The sequence below is a fragment of the Lissotriton helveticus genome, chromosome 1_1, assembly GCF_964261635.1.
Source record: "Lissotriton helveticus chromosome 1_1, aLisHel1.1, whole genome shotgun sequence".
Classification (NCBI taxonomy): domain Eukaryota; kingdom Metazoa; phylum Chordata; class Amphibia; order Caudata; family Salamandridae; genus Lissotriton; species Lissotriton helveticus.
In genome coordinates this window covers 337,784,873-337,796,189 of record NC_136057.1, presented here as the reverse complement: position 1 = coordinate 337,796,189, position 11,317 = coordinate 337,784,873, and positions in this window count along the sequence as shown.

Here is an 11,317-nt window from a genome sequence, read left to right as displayed (position 1 = left end):
ACTGTTTACCATGCAGGACAGAAGGTGTGGGTGTTGGAGCCAGTGGCCCCAGCATCTCTCCAAGACAAATGGTCTGGACCCCATACCATCATTGAGCAAAAGGGAGAGGTCACCTATTTGGTGGACCTTGGAACTCCCAGGAGCCCCCACAGGGTGCTTCATGTGAATAGGCTCAAAGCATTTGTCAACAGGGAGGACATGGGCTTGCTCATGGCCACAGATGAGGGGCAGGAGGAAGAGAGTGACCCTCTACCAGACCTGCTCACTCAGAACCCTGATGATGGGTCAGTAGATGGTGTAGTCTTTTCTGACAGCCTCTCTGCCCATCAACAAGAGGATTGTAAACAGGTTCTTCAATCCTTCAGGCAAATGTTTTCACTGACCCCCAGTCAGACAAACTAGTGCACCCATGAGGTGGACACTGGTGACAGTCTGCCTGTCAAGAGTAAAATCTACAGGGAACCTGACCACGTCAGGGACTGCATAAAGAAAGAAGTCCAAAAGATGTTGGAATTGGGAGTCATTGAACCCTCAGAGAGTGCTTGGGCTAGTCCTGTAGTTCTAGTGCCTAAACCTCACACCCAGGATGGTAAGAGAGAGATGAGGTTTTGTGTAGACTACAGGGGTCTCAATGCTGTCACTAAGACAGATGCCCATCCAATACCTAGGGCAGATGAACTGATAGACAAGTTGGCTTCTGCAACTTTCTTAAGTACATTTGACCTAACAGCTGGTTATTGGCAGATCGGGTTAGCTGAGGATGCCAAGGCCAAAACAGCATTTTCTACCCAAGGAGGTCATTACCAATTTGTGGTGATGCCCTTTGGTTTGAAAAATGCACCTGCCACTTTTCAAAGGTTGGTGAACCAAGTTCTCACTGGGTTGGATGACTTCTGTGCAGCATATCTAGATGATATTGCTGTCTTTAGCTCCACCTGGGAGGATCACCTGATCCACCTGAGGAAAGTTTTGGAGGCCCTGCAAAAGGCAGGCCTCACTATCAAGGCTACTAAGTGCCAGATAGGGCAGAGTCAGGTTGTGTACCTGGGCCACCTTGTGGGTGGAGGCCAGGTTCAACCATTGGAGAGCAAGATAAAGGCCATAAAGGACTGGGCTCCTCCAACCACCCAGACACAGGTCAGAGCTTTCTTGGGCCCGTCTGGTTACTATAGGAAGTTTGTCAAAAATTATGGGTCCATTGTGACACCACTAATGACTTGACAAGCAAGAAAATGCCAAAGAAAGTTCAGTGGACAGTTAGCTGTCAGAAGGCATTTGATGACCTAAAGCAGGCCATGTGTACTGCACCTATTCTCAAGAGTCCTGACTACTCCAAAACCTTCATTGTCCAAACAGATGCATCTGAGTTGGGTGTGGGAGCTGTTCTTTCTCAACTGAATATTGATGGTCATGACCAGCCCATTGCTTTTATAAGCCGAAGGCTGACCCCTAGAGAGAAACGTTGGTCAGCTATTGAGAGGGAGGCCTTTGCTGTGGTTTGGGCCCTGAAGAAGTTGAGGCCATACTTGTTTGTAACTCACTTCAAGATTCAGACCGACCATAAGCCCCTCTTATGGCTAAATCAGATGAAGGGTGAAAACCCCAAACTTCTTAGGTGGTCCATTTCCCTACAGGGGATGGACTTTACAGTGGAGCACAGACCTGGGACTGACCATGGCAATGCAGATGGTCTCTCCAGGTATTTCCACTTAGAATAGGAAGACTCACCTGGTCAAGGTTAGTTTAATGTCCCTAAGTTTTGGGGGGGGTTATGTAGGAGAGTGGGGTCTGCAATCCTATGGTCACCCCAGATTTTTGCTTTTTGCTTCACTGGTTTACGACTTTCCCTGGCTGTAGGCCTGCTAATCAGACCCACAGCCTAGCTGTTCTCTCTCTAAATTGACATCCATGTACTTTAGGTGCATTTACCAATTGGTACTGGGCCACCTTATCAGTCCCTGTACTCAGGGCATAGGTGTACCCAGGGCCTACCAGGGGCTGAAGCATGTATTATGCCACCCCTGGCTGGCCATCTAAATCTGACACAACTGGGTGCATGACAGCTGGGGCAAGGTGGTGTAAACACCCTTTGCTGTAGATATAGTATACCTATATCTAACCCTAAAATGGACACATATATTCATATCAGTCACTCCTTTGGAAGGCCTTATCAATCCTGAAGGCAGAGTGCTTGGAATTATGTGAGATGGTGCTCTGGCACGAGCTGAGCCCGTTTGCAGCTTGCGGAACCTAGTCCTAATAGCTGTTCCATGATAACGCTATACCATATACTCTTAAGTGCATTATCAACCTCGCGGTTAAATGCTAACTCTGGTATAACATTATCAAAACATGTTGAGTAAGGTGTCATACGATTTGGAATACTACCCCCTCGCCAATTCTGGCAACGGGGGTAGCATTCCACCCTTCTAGAGGGACACGACATGTATGTAACTGTGAACCCCGGTTAAAGTTAGCTCGAGCCTCAGCATCACAAAATGGATGCTGCCACCACAGACACAAGTCTGACCTCCTGCTGCTGGGAGTCCTTCCAGCGAGGATGGCTTGGACAAAGGGTTTCCTGCCTTGGGAGGTGCTAGCACCACCCCAGACAAGATTTTGTGTATTGAGGTAGGGAGGCCTGAAAGGAATGAGACATGCCTGGGGCACACAAGGTGCCCTGTGCATACACCGGTTCAAACCAGTTGCTGGGGCATCCCAGCCCCAGCTCTGGCGGGAAACCGGACAAAGGATAGGGGGTGTAACCACCCCCCTTCCTGGTCCCACCCAGGGGAGGGACCTAGTCAGTAGTGCAGCCCCCTTTAGGAGAATAAAGGTAGGAGCTGGTCCCATTCCAAATTAGATTATCCTGAACTATTCAACAAGAAGAAACTCTGGCCTTTGACGTTCTGCTCCATAGAAGACTGAAGAATCTCCCTTGTGGGCAAGGAGTGTCCACCCTGCAACTGCAGGCACCATCAAGCGTCCAGCGGCTTCACTTTGTCGTCTTCCCTCGAGGATCCAGACTTCAGAGCCCGACGAGACCCGTATTCCCAGACCTCTCCGACCTCAACTCACATCTGCAGCAAAGCTGAGACCCGTGGGTGCGACGAGACACGTGGGACCGGCCATCTTGAACGAACCTGCACTTCGCTTCCAGCACGACTCCCGAGGTAAACTCGACCAAGTGCTTTGGGGACTGAGAAGCCCCAGCCCCGAGCAGCCCCTGCACCGAAGATCAGCCCTCCAGCCTCCACGAGATCTGCGTGGGGCCCTTCTGCTTGTCTGCTGCTCGACGCGTTGTCTGGTCACTTGCCGGCTGGCTAGTGGCCTCCTAGGCGACGAACCTGTGAATCTTTGCTGCTGGTCTGGTTGCTCCAGACTGGCCCTTGCTCCCTTCCAAAAGAGGGGCACCTCGGACTCTCCTAGTCCGCACCAGACGCTTTCTTCACTCACCGCGTGGGTTGCCTTTGCCAAGGCCTGTTGACGTCGATTCCGGATCCAACACCGCCGACAGCGAGAGCCTGCGTGGGACAGCTCGTGCCCTTGTGCCTCCATCCTGGTCGTCGAAGACACCTACTGGTCCACGTGGCTGCAGAGTCAAGCGTCCACTCTTCACCTGATCGCGACGACGACATCTGGTTCCTTCCTGGTTCCACTCCAGTCACTGGCTAGTGACTGTGAACATTGTCCCCTCTGCATTCAGGTCTCCTTCTTCAACAATCCACCCTTGGATTGCACCGGACATCTTCCTCCTGGTCGCCTGCAGCATCTTTTCTTTCAGGCTCCATTGACTTCAACGCGAGAACCCGACGCACTTTCACACCTATGCACCCGCGGCCCGTGGGTGAGGTAACAAGAGCATTTCGGTGCTCAAGGGTAGTTTAACTGTCCTAGTGTCCAGTTCCACAGTCGTTTTAGTCCTACCTAGTCAGGATTGTCCGTACTCACCTTTAACTTGAACTGTACTGTCCATAGACGTTGTTCCGCATCTCGCGTGTGGGTTCACACTCTGCACACGCGTTCCGTGAGCCTCCTATTACTTACCTGAAGTTAGTATAGCGTGGTCCCATCGATCCTACAGCCTCTGGACAGCTCCATTCCTTTTATCGACTCTCACATTCCACTTACTTAGTATATGGTTTGTCGTGCCCCTAGGGCACCATTGTAATTTTGTGCAACTTGTAGTATTTTTCGTAAGAGATTGTCATGTGCTTAGCCCTCTGACCTCATAAAGAGTTCAGAGGTGTTGTTATTAATAAATATACTGTTTATTTTCATAACAACCTGTGTGGTGTCCTTTCATCTGGTATTCAAGGGGTTATATTGTGGTAAAACAGCTGGCTTCACATGCCAAAAGAGTTTAGCCTAAGACTGCTTTGTCCATGCTACCATTAGGATAGCTGGTCTATTAGGTTGACTTACAGCCAATCACCATAAGGGTTGTTTGGACTGATACAAGGTGATCACTAGAACTAGTGAGCATCATATATCAGGCCAACTTCTCACAGTAATGGCCCCAGCGATGTCAGCCAAGGATTGTCAGAGAGCATGGTGCAGACAATGGCTGTCCGTTAGGGACTGTAAGTGGTCCCTGATGGGACTCAAACACCCACATTGCATCAAGTTTGGCTGCCGTGAGGTCGAACCCCACCCACAGCTGATCAGCCATCTCCTCCTGGCAACCCAACACACAGCGAGGGAGACAGCAGTGGTGGTGTGTGCTTCCTGCTGTGTGGTCTTTGCAGGGGGTGGGGTCACCTCGAGGCAGCTGTGCTGCCCTGCTCCTGGGGGTGGGGTGCGAAGGCTGTCCATTAGCCATTGGAGGGGGTCTGTGCAAATGTGCAGGGTGTCCTCTTCATCATCACTGTAGAGAGGTGTGGTCTGCTCTGCAGGAGGTGTTGAGGTCCCTCTGCAATGTAAAGGAGAAATGCAGGTTAATAGTGTCTCCCATGTATGTTGACGCTTTGCAGATGTTTACATACAGACTGTATGAGAATGTACATTGTGACTGTTTTGGTGGAGATGGCTATTTGATGGGAGACAGTGGACATTTCAACTACATTACAGATGTGTGGTTGTACTCCTACATTATCATCTCACAGTGTCATACAATGCCAGATGGGATTGGCCAGTTTCTACGCACAAGCGGCAGCAGTTGTGTACTCTGTCTGGTGGTGTAAGTGTTGCACTTTGTACCACATTGTCGTCAATGTTGATGTTCTGTGATTTCTGTGTGTGTGTGCTGCATTGTGGGAGAGTCACCCCTGCAGCTCTGATTTAGTGGCCCCTTATCCCTTTGATGTGGTGTGCCTTTGACATGTGTGCTTTTCGGGTGCTGGGATGTTTGCAACTTGGGTCATTTGTGTTCTTGGACAGTTTTTGTGCTCTTGTGCATTGTTTGTTTGCAGATATGTTATTGACGTTGTAGGTGCACATGGATGTGTCAGTGTGTGACCTGCTCCTTTATGGATGTGATCCACCTCAGTGTCGACTCGTGCACATGTCATGTATTTTGACTGCAACCTTGCTATCGGTCATGCAGTGTCACTTGCATTGTCAGTGTGGCTCATAGAGCCACAGCTTTTCGGGATTCTGCACATGTGCATGGGTAGGTTGTGGCATTTGTGATACGGAGGGGGACCATATGTGCACATTGTGGATGGGGGCATACTTGGTGTTTCTATGTGTGCTGCAGCGTGCCAAGGGTATCAGGGACATGTTCCACTGTCATTTTGCGTGTGCAGTGTGCTACACATGATTGTGCATGTGTGGCATTGTGCCCATCTCCCTCCGACCACCCAGTCCCTGGTGGTTACTCACCCTGTTGCTGTTGGGTCAGGTCATATCGGGCTGTGTCCAGACCCCAACTCCTTGCACCGTCCCCACACTGATGACTGTGGCCACCATTTTCTCCAGCTCATCCAGCTCCTCCTGTGGCGAAGGACTCCCACCTCCAGTCGCCTTTGCTGCCTTCCTGTTGGCTGTGAGTTTCTGTTTGGTCTGGCTTTGCACATCATGCCAGCGCCTCCTAACCTCCTCCATTTACTTCCTAGACACTCCATTTTCTTCCTCGACACTCTGACTGCATTGACGATGGACCTCCATATTTCCGTTTGTGTTGCCAATGACGTAGTGAAGATGACAAACAGTTGTTGGTAGTGTTCTATCACCGCTGTGAGGATGATCTGGTCTTCCTGCGGACTGATCACAGTCTTCCTCTTCCCCTTGCCATTCCCCAACACAGGGTTCCTGGCTGTTCCTCTGTGAGGCTTGTGGGGTTTGGGTTGTCCTCTGCACTCGGTCCGGGTGCATCCATGGTGCTACGCAGTTTGCTTTCGTTTAGGTGTTTTTTGTTGCTTTTATAGTGCATTTTTCCGCATGAGGTGCGGGAATTGCAGGCCTGTTGCTGATTTTTGTATCGTGATTTGGGGCATCGAATCTTTGTCCTTGTTTCGCATTTTTTCGCGGTCTTAATTTTTAGGCAGTCATTTGGCGCGTTAATCTGCTACTATCATATGGTGCCGCCAGGTTGGGAATACAACGTTAGCACGGTGTTATTTTGTCACGATAGACTGCGATGTAAAGAGTTGCGTTAAGTTAATTTGGCGATGCTTATCACATGTTCTTGAGAATATGCCCCTCGAAGCACAGAGCCACAAAGAAAAATTACCACTGGTGCGTGAAGCTAGGGCCCTTCAAGGGAAACAATCTTTCACTGAGCAGGAAGGATGGGTGGGTTGTAAGGAATCTGCGGCTAGCTAGAGACTACCAGATAAGGCGTTCTCGAAAGTAAGGAACTTGTTAATCTGATAGACTTCTAGCCACAGATTTCTTACCTTAGGATAGATCCCCAATAATACCTCCACAGACGTGGGGCTGAGATATGTATTAGACTAGAAAGTCCTGTAGGACGGATTGGGTAGAATGCCCTTCTTGCAGAACCGACTTTCCAGGCAGTAGTGCTTTGTAAACGGGTGCAGAAAAGTCAACATTGCTGCCGGACAGATATTCAGGACAGGTACTCCACAAGCTACCACAGTGGTCGCAGCTTTGGCTATGGTGGAATGAGCTTGTTTACCTTCAGGAGACTGCTTTTTGGACCAATGTGTAGCAGGCAGTTCTTGATGCAGAGCACTAGCCATCGTGAGATGGTGCATTTCTGCACTGTCTTTCCATTTTTAGCTCTGACGTACCCCCAAAAGAATAGATCATTCATCCAGAACTCTTTTGCGTGGTCACGTTAGAACAACAACGCTCTTCTGGGTCTTTAGAGGGTGGTTGACTGGACTACATGAAAGAGAGTTGCCACCTTCAGTAGGAAGAATGCTCTATTTTGAAGGACCAATTTGTTTGGGAAGATGCAAAGGTATGGAGGATGAGATGACGGAGCCTGTAGCTCACTGACCTTCCGCTCAGATATTATCACGACTAGGAAGGTAGCTTTTATGGTAAGGAGCCCGATAGGGCAATTGTATAACAACTTGAAAGGAGAACACATTAGAAACAGGAGGATTGAATTAAGGCCCCACTGTGGCATAATGAAGGGTGCAGGTGAGAACATGTGTTGGAGATCTTTCAAAAACCTAAGCACAATAGGGGACTTGAACAGGGATGGCTGATCAGGCAACCAGAGAAAGCCGAGATGGCAGAAAGACACCCTTTCAATGTGCCGACAGTATACCCCTGCAGGGCCACTTGACAAAGGATTCATGCCCCCATCCCATTTGCTGCAAAGGGGATACAGCCCTAGATCAACGAAGAGTGACCGGGACGATGGCAGATGGGAGAGTTCTCCAATAATGAGTGCAGTGCGGCAGTAGACTCCGACACAGAGATGCCTAACGTAACACCTCACACCGCGGATGAGCTGGGATGATTTTGATGACTAGTTAGCAAACTATATCCTTTTTATGAGCACATAACATGGAATGTATAAGGGGGATGCAGAAGACAATGCTAATGATTCGAGGATTGGGGAGGGGTGGCAATAGTTTTTATTATTTGCTTCCTGGGGCTGGTCGACAGTTACCACACCCATATGATCAATATAATTGAAGAGTTTGGATGGGATGGGGGTCACTTCTGCCTGTCCTGGGGAAAGGGAGTTGGGTAGTTCAGATGTTTTGCGTTTGTTTAATGGGGGCCAGGCGTGTCTGGGGCATATGCACCTACAGATTTAGCTCACTGTGTTTTTAATGGGACCCACCACAGATTATAAGTGCTTTTCCTGGAATGTACGTGAGATGCACTCCATGACAAAGCGACATTAGTACGTACATTTCTGGTGCGTAGAGGAGTGCAAATTGAATTCCTGCAGGAGACGCATATCAATGCTAAAGAAGGGGCCACCCTGAAGCGCAGATGGCGAGTGCAACTATTTTATACAAATTACTCGGCATTCGTCAGAGGAGTACTGATATGGGTGAGAGCGGGGGATACCCTTCCAATTAATTTATAGACCTGGAAGGGAGACATGCGGTGGTAATGGGTAAGATAGATGGGAGGGATATAACGATAGAGAGTATATATGCCCCGAATACAGAACAAGTGTCATTCTTGGCAGATCTCTCTAGGTTACTAGCATATGCACTATCGTGGTCGGTACTCCTGGGAGGAGATTACAATAGTGTTGCAGATGTAGAACTTGACCGATTGCACCCTACACAACATGAATCACCTTGGTGCAGGGCGACAAGGGTGAGAAGACACTGGCGGCAGCAATGAGGATTGATTGATACTTGGAGGACACACCACCCCAGGGAACGAGACTACTACTCCTCCCCTGTGCACCAACTATCCGTCCAGCTGGATGTGCACAATATGGTGTCCAGCCGGACGAATAGTGAATGGATATGTGCAGACTAGCAAATACCTGGCACGTACGATCTCAGACCATAATCCCTTGCTGGTCTGCCTCAGCTGGTCCAGAGTTAGAACAAGTATTTCCACGTGGAGACTTAGGCTGGAGACCTTAGAGGATCAGGTACACCAGGCCGAGATCTGCATGGCCATCGAGCAATACTTTGTGGAGAATGCAGGAACGGATCAAATCTCCCGATAGAGTAAGAGGCATTCAAGGTGGTACTTAGGGGCTGCTGTATCTCCGAAGTGGTACGAGTGAGGAGAACTCTTCTGAGGGACACATTAAATGCAGAACAGAGGTTGCACAGTATTGAGCGTGACAGACCAGAGCATGCAGAAAAGCAGAGGGAATTACTAGAGGCCAGGGAGGCGGTAGAGGGACACGTAGAAAGGTTGCGCTACTTTTAAGAACTACTTGGCATGGGCACACTCCGAGCGAGATAAGCCTGGAGCTCTGTTGGCATGGCTGGCCAACCCAGCTAAGAGGGGGTCGATTATGTTAGAAATGAGAGGTGACCAGGGGGAGATATGGTACCGCCAGCAGGATATCAATCAGCACATCTCCTACTATTATACCGAACTTTATAAAAGTAAAGTCTTCCCCACAGCTGCAGAACTCGAAGATTTTATGGACCATGTTGATTTGCCGACTCTCAGCGAGGAGGAGGCAGAAACCTTGGGGAGGGAGATAGAGCTGCATGAGGTCAAAAAAAGCAGTTAAGACCATGGCCAGGAATAAGACACCTGGAATGGATGGGGTTCCCATAGAATTTTATGCTACATATATAGACGATGCTGGGACCCCGGCTTGTGGCCCTCTAGCACAAGTTACTACTTGTGAAACGATATATCTGTAAGAGACATTAGTTAGTGATAGATTCCTTACCTTAGAATATTCCCAGGCGTCAGACTGGATACGGAAACTTTTGCTTAGCAGTACCCCTGCGCGTCAGTAGGTGGCATTATGCGGCTCTGCGTCCGTCGCTGGCGTCGTATGCGCCGAGATGACGTCACGGAGACTACTTAGGCACCACCCATGTGCGCTGATGTCAGTTCTGTACACGACTTTCCGCACCGAAAAGCAGAGCCATGCGAGAAACTGACCATTGGTGCATAAACTAGGGCCCTAAAAGGGGATGAACTTAACCCTAGCTATCAGTTCGCAGAACGGGGAGGATGGGTGGGGCGCTAAGGAATCTATCACTAATGTCTCTTACAGATATATTGTTACACAAGTAGTAACTTGTGCATCTGAAAGACACGTTAGTGATAGATTCCTTACCGTAGAATATATCCCCAGCAATCCCAACCCCACCGTCAAGGCAGTAGTGCTTTGTAAACGTGTGCAGCGAGGCCCACGTAGCTGCCTGACAAATGTCCTGCACGGGAACGCCGCATCCCAAGGCAGTAGTGGCTGCAATTGCCCTGGTCGAATTGGCCAAGGAGTAACATGCTTTGATGCACAAAACAACCCCCAGAGAAATGGTTCATTTGTGCACAGCCCAAAATTTTTTGGCACCCATGTAGCCAACAAAGAGTTGATCATCCACCCACAACTGTTGTGTACGCTGCAGATAGAAAGCATATGGCCATGTCTGAACTGGGGTGGCAGAGTGGGCTAAAGAACGGTGATGGATTAAACCCAGATCTGTTGACTGGATGTGAGTGTTTGATTGGTTCAGATGCTCCATCCATCACCACCCCCTTTTGTACCGCTTTGTTCACCATAAGTTGGCAGGGTATGCTCAGACCTGAGTCCCTTGCTCACTTGGCCACTGGATTCAAGCAAGCCTGGCTGAAGACGGCTGAAATGCCAGAAACCGGTCCTAGGAAGCTTGTTTCCGGTTCAGCATGGCTTGGCAGTTCGGGCAGGACTGTTCCCATGAGGCACAGGGTCAGACTGATTTGCATATGGCCATGTCTGAACTGGGGTGGCAGAGTGGGCTAAAGAACGGTGATGGATTAAACCCAGATCTGTTGACTGGGTGGGAGTGTTTGATTGGTTCAGATGCTCCATCCATCACCACTCCCTTTTGTACCGCAGATAGAAAGCAAGCACACATTTTGGGTCCAGACGGTGGAGCTTCTCCTATTTCCTGGAAGGATGCGAAGGTTGAAAGAAGGTGGGCAAATTGATGGTCTGACCAATGTGGAAGGGCGTGACAACCTTTGGCAAGAAAGGACGGGTCCTTAAAACCACCTTGTCCGGATGAACAGAAAGGAAAGGCAGTTTGGAAGAAAGAGATTGGAGCTCACTCACTCTTCTGGCAGAGGTGATAGCTACTAGGAAAGCCGTCTTTAGAGTAAGAAGAAGTAAAGGACAGTTATGAAGAGGCTCAAAGGGAGCGCACATCAGAAAAGTCAAGACCAGATTAAAGTCCCATTGACGCATTATGAAAGACATGGGAGGAAACGTTTGTCTAATGCCTTTGAAAAAGCAGTTAACAACCGG